A 5950-nucleotide genomic window follows, 5' to 3' on the forward strand; every position below is an offset into this window, starting at 1 on the left:
GATGGTCAGACGGAAAGAATCAACCAAATTTTAGAGGATATGCTTAGAGCATATGTGTCATTGAGGCAACATACATGGGACAAGTGGTTGCCATTGTTAGAATTTGCCCACAATGATAGAAAACATTCCTCTATGGGGTTCAGTCCGTTTGAGCTGAACTATGGTATAGACCAGCAAATCCAACTACAGTTGGAGTACCTCAAAAAGTGCCTAGTGCCACGAACTTTGTGGTTCAGATGCGGGAGATGCTAGCACTTGCGAGAGCTAACATCCGCTAAGCTATGGATAGAGCTAAGGCGTATGCAGATGAAAACAGATCCGTTAGAGAATTTAAGGAAGGAGAAAAAGTTTTTCTTAGAGTCCCTTCGCACTCTAAGTCTTTGACTGCAGGTTGACTGCAGGAGAGTGTGCTAAGTTATCACCCCGATATTGTGGGCCGTGGTTCATTCTAAAAAGAATAGGCAAGGTAGCCTATAAATTAGAATTACCAGGCAGGGTTGTAAGGTGCACCCAGTTTTTCATGTTTCTCTTTTAAAGAAATTTTTGCATACAGGTGACTCACTAATCGAGGGTGTTGTTTTGTTTCAGGAGATAGAGGATAATGCAAGACCCAAACCAACAAGAATCCTAGACCGAGGAATAATGCAAGTATGCAATCGGAAGATACCCACGGTGTTGGTTGCATGGCATGGTTTACCTCTATCATAATCTACCTGGGAATCCGTATACCAGTTACGGAGAGTGTTCCCATACTTTATCATCAAGGACACTGCTGCCTGAAGAGGGAAGGAATGTTATGCTCAAGTTGAGGCAACATGACCTCGGAAGGGTCAGTCGACATTTTCTTTAAAGGATCAATGTTTGTATTATATTTGTTTGGGCTTCACATAAATGATCAAAAAGGATTCAAGGTCAAGGTCCTTGGTGAGGGTGACATGGCACAAGACTAGGTGGATCTAAGGCCAAGGGGTCTAAATGCATTAAATGTGCCAAGGGGCAAATTATTTTAATGTATCCCAAGAGAGGGGTAAATGGTGCATTTAGGAGGCACCCTAAATTGAGGAAATGTGGCACACTAGATCCATCTAGGGAATTGTGGGCTTTGGTATTCAGCATACAGGTACTTCTCAGGTGGTAGATCTATGGACAAGCTTGCTGAACCAGAGAATGGTTGGGTGGCTATTCATCGTGCCATCACCTATTAATTTGTATTCGTCAAAGTCAAGAGAGGTCTTGGTTGAGCTTGTAGCTTTTGGTCATGATATCCTAGATGCTGAGCCATACTTACTAAGGTGATTGACCTAGTCAGTACTAATGTCATTACTCGCTCTAAAGGGCCTGTCAGTAGTACTAAAGAAGGTCATTCATCAAAGGGGCATCTGGAGTGGAAATCACGAAAAAATTTGGCATCCAAGTTGATCAAGGAGTTAAAAGATAAGGCACACCTATAGTGGATTGGCGTGCCAAGCGAAGCAAAAATCCACAGCAAAGTAGTCCAGTTCAAGATTCTAGTAACCAAGCATAGGATGAACTGAGCATAGCTGAATCTTTGGCATCGGAATTGGGTAAATCTTGGAAAATAGTTAACAATATGAAAGTTAGCTTGATAGTTGTAAAATCATTGAAGGTTGCTTCATATTGCATAGAGTTCTTCTTACAATACATCCAAGCCGAGGACAAGTTGGTCAAGGACATTGATTCCTTGGTAACAATCCTAGTCATCGTTACCCTAATGGTAGATGATGAGGTACCAATCATCACGGTGAAGATAAGGAAGTAGTAGAATGTTCTTCTTATAGAGAGTAAGAAGAATATTGTAGAGAGTTCTTCTTACAATAGATTCAAGCCGAGGACAAGCTGGAGTCAGCATTATTTTAGAAGCTATAGTTGAAAGGCTAAAGTTTAACACTTTAAGCCATCCACATTTTAGAAACGTATGGTAGATTAGTGCCCCATCGATCACAAAGGTATGCTACAAGATGTTGTTATTACCATGGGTGGAATTCACTATACAAGTAATCTGTTGGTTATTCCTATGGAGGAAAATGCCTATCCTATTTTATGGGCTTGCCCTTGGCTCAAAGGTGCCAAAGTCATGCATGATTGGTAGTTGGATATGATGACTATTAAGATGTGAGACACTAAAGTACAAATTTCCACCAATCCAAGCAAGGTTCCAAGTAGTTGTTGACCAGAAGACTTGGAAGTCAAAAATCAATCCCCACAAGATGTGGAAACCCAGGTTATTGAATTACAAATATTACCTGTTGGTGAAGCTGATGTATTCCAAGTTGCCACCAAGCTTAAGGTAGGAATGAAGGTAGAGAAGTTGTCCCAGCAACAACAACATTCTTATCTTAGTAGTTTTATCAAAGATATACTTGGTGAATCTGAATTACCAGAACCACCAGCAATAATCACTCGATTGGGTTTCGAGCCATTGACCCTAGAACCAACACAAGAATTAAACTTAGGAATTGAAGAAGATCCATGCAGTGTTGTGGTCAGTGCATACCTACTTGGTGATCAACTTTAGGTAGCCAAAGAACTATTTCTACAATACAACAATCTTTTTATCTGAAATTATACAGATTTAGGGGGAGTATGGAATATCTCCAGAGGTGTGTCAGCGTAGAATTCCTTTGGTCCCCAATGCCAAGCCAATCAAACAACAATGGTATCGCATGAATCCTAACTATGCCAACTAATTCAAGGATGATAAACTAATCCACATAGGTTTCATTTATGCAATCAACAAAAGTGACTAGTTGTTTCCCATTGTTGTGGTAGCTAAAAAGAATGGTAAACTCTAATTCTGTGTCGACTACACAAAGCTAATGCTCAAACAGTGCCAGATCCATTCCCAATTCTAGACCAAGTAGCCGGTTACGAAATGTACTAACAAAAATTTTGCATGGATCTTCATCAGTTCTAAGATTAAAGTCCTATCTTGGTTCTAGATTAGCTGCTCAAAACCCAACCAAGTGATTGTCACTGATGGCTCTGCCAATTCCCATTCACCAAGTACAATCTTTGTAAAACTACTAGGATAATATTGTTTTGCTCAGCTAACTTCCTAAACTTTATCTTTTCCTTCAGATCGATCGTAACTTGGAACACATCAATTTCACCAACAAAAAATATTTGCAATTCGCTTGACCACAATTTTACATCTTATGGGCGCTAATCTTTAACCTCTAAGTCTTTTGGTCAATAGCTACTGGGGGCTTTGGTTGGATTAGTGGGTATTTGAGCTTTGGTCTCCACCATCTTGATAGTCATCATATCAGATCCCTAATCATGCATGACATTGGCACTTTTAAGCCATGGTTGTTCCAACAAAATACGATAGGCATTTTCTTCGATAGAAATAAACAATAGACTAATGATATAATGAATTCCACCCACAAATAGTGATTACAACATCTTGAAGCATAACTTTGGGTTTGACTGAGCATTGATTCGCCATGAAGATCCAAAATGGACTTAAGCCGTTGAAAAATGAATTTAGAATGGATATGAACTCCAGACCTACCATCAATGATCACTCGTGGGCTAACCAAGGTGCTTGGTTACCTACTACTTGGGTTGGGTCCCAATTGAACAAGGGTCAACATTGTTGGGCAAATTGATGTAATTAGGATCGAGGCTATGGGACACATGAGTGTGTATATCGACATGTGTGTGTATGTATCTAGATTTGATAAGTCATAGTCAATGGCGACGGTGGAGAGTTGGCTAAGTCATGGGTGGATGGTAGAGGGTTGGCTAAGTCTACACCTGATCTCATCCATGAGGTGAAGAGATTTTGTACTTGCCTCTACATAAGGCTCTTCTACTTCAATAAAGATATCATTCTTGTGTGCTACTATGTTCTTCACATTGTATCGGCCTTGAGCTCTCCCACCCTCGCCCACTAACTCCAACAGTTGGTATCACAACAGTACAACCCTCTTTGAGCTTCTAGCCTTCTCTTGTGCCACATCATCATCTTCTTTCTTATCTTCACCTTCCCCCCTCTTTCTGCCCCAAATTTCAAACTGCTCGTTCTCCCATCTAGAAGCTCCATTGCCCACCAAACTTGGGCATCCTTTTTCGATCTCATAGTGCACTTTCACATCAGAGGGCTTGAAGAAATTTTTCCTCTATTGCTCCTGACAACCTACTTTCTATCAGGCGAAGTTTTTCACAATGCGGCCTGCTCCATCACAATTTTGCCAAATCCTCTTAGGAGTAGTTGGATGATATGGGCTGCTATTCAATTTTGAGCTCATGGCCTGGAGACTGAGGAGAAATTGTAAAAATACCAGTCAGACTTCAAGCTACAAGCACATGCGAGATGGCACATATTTTTGTCTACCCTTTGGGCGGGACATTCTCTGGTATATGAGCTTCATCTATGCATAAAAATCATTTTGAATAGAGCTATGAGCTATGCAAAATTCGGCCTCCAACTTCCATGTCTATTGTTTGGCAAATTTTGACTTTTTTTTAAAAGGAATCCATTGCATTGACTTTTAAAAAATGCTGGAAGTTGAGGGCTTTTGTTCATCTGCAAGTGTTTGACTAATTTGAAGTGATAGTTGAAGGGAATAATCAAGCTCCAACTACATCAAGAATAAAAAGACAGTTTTGAGAGGTTTCTTGCTTGAAATGAGTGCAAATGCGTGTTGAGGTTAATGCATTGATTGTAAACACTCAGTCCTGAAGCCATTAGAACATTGCAACATTGTAAGGGATTAGACACTGCCATATTATAGTAAGACCTTCCCCTATGTCCAATTCAACAAAACTAGACAAATTTTATGGGAATTCTTTTCACACTTGGCAAACCAAGGTAAAGTTCACTCTCATGAGGAAGGGACTTTGGAATATTGCAAATGGCAAAGAGAAGAAACGAGCCACATGAGAAGTAGAAGCAATATCGATAGAGAAAGATGGGAAAGCACTTAGAATTATTGCCTTAGGATTAAGTGACGAATTCATCCATCATGTTGATGGAAAAGACACATCCTTTGAGGCCTAGAAAGAATTGGAGAAGCTTTTCGGCACACAAGACAAAAGTTCCAAGATTAGCCTCCTCATACAGTTCTTTGAATTGAACTTGAACAAGGGTGAATCTCTTCTACACATCTCCAGAAAATGAAGTGTTTGACTACTCAACTTGTAGGAATCAAAGTAAATATAGATGAAGATGTGTGCATAGCAATTTTATTGAAGAATCTACCATAAGAAGACTATGGTAACATTGTTACAATGCTTACTAATCTTCCTACACTATAGCTCATGGATATTGTTGGACCACTCATGGAGGAAGAAAAGAAGACCAAGCAATGGCAATAATATCATTATAATGAAGCTTATTTCACCAAGTAGACCTTGTCGAAGACAATGAAGATGAAGAAGAAACAAAAGGTGTTGAGGCCACAAAGGAGGACACTTTTATCGAATAGGAATGGATTTTTAAAGCTTAGTGTGTGTTGGAATAAGGGTTCTCTCCTTTGGGTAATCTTCCTAAAATGATTATATTGCTTTGAGTATGAGTGTGAGTTTGTCTTGTTTTGAGTAATTAGTAGTGTTTAGGGCTACCCCTAGTCATCTTGCAAAAGAAACCCTAAGGGTATTGTATCCAAAGAGACCAAATTTGGAGTGAGATCATGTTTTGGTGAGGACACCCAAATAAGTATACTGCTAATGCAACTAGAGTGAGTGCTACGTCGGGATCATGAGTGTTGCCACTAGAGGTGAGCAACCCATGAAGTTTCCCATGGACCACTACTAGGGTTGCAGTCATCAATTTGAGGAGGGTATATTGGGCAAATTCATGTAATTAGGATAGATACTATGGAACACATGAGGGTGTATGTGGACATGCATGTGTATGTATCTAGATTTGATAAGTCATAGTCAATGGATGGTGGAGAGTTGGCTAAGTCATGGATAGCAGAGG

The sequence above is a fragment of the Dipteris shenzhenensis genome, chromosome 1, assembly GCF_047967505.1.
Source record: "Dipteris shenzhenensis isolate YYH24624 ecotype China chromosome 1, Dip_SZ_1.0, whole genome shotgun sequence".
Lineage (NCBI taxonomy): Eukaryota > Viridiplantae > Streptophyta > Polypodiopsida > Gleicheniales > Dipteridaceae > Dipteris > Dipteris shenzhenensis.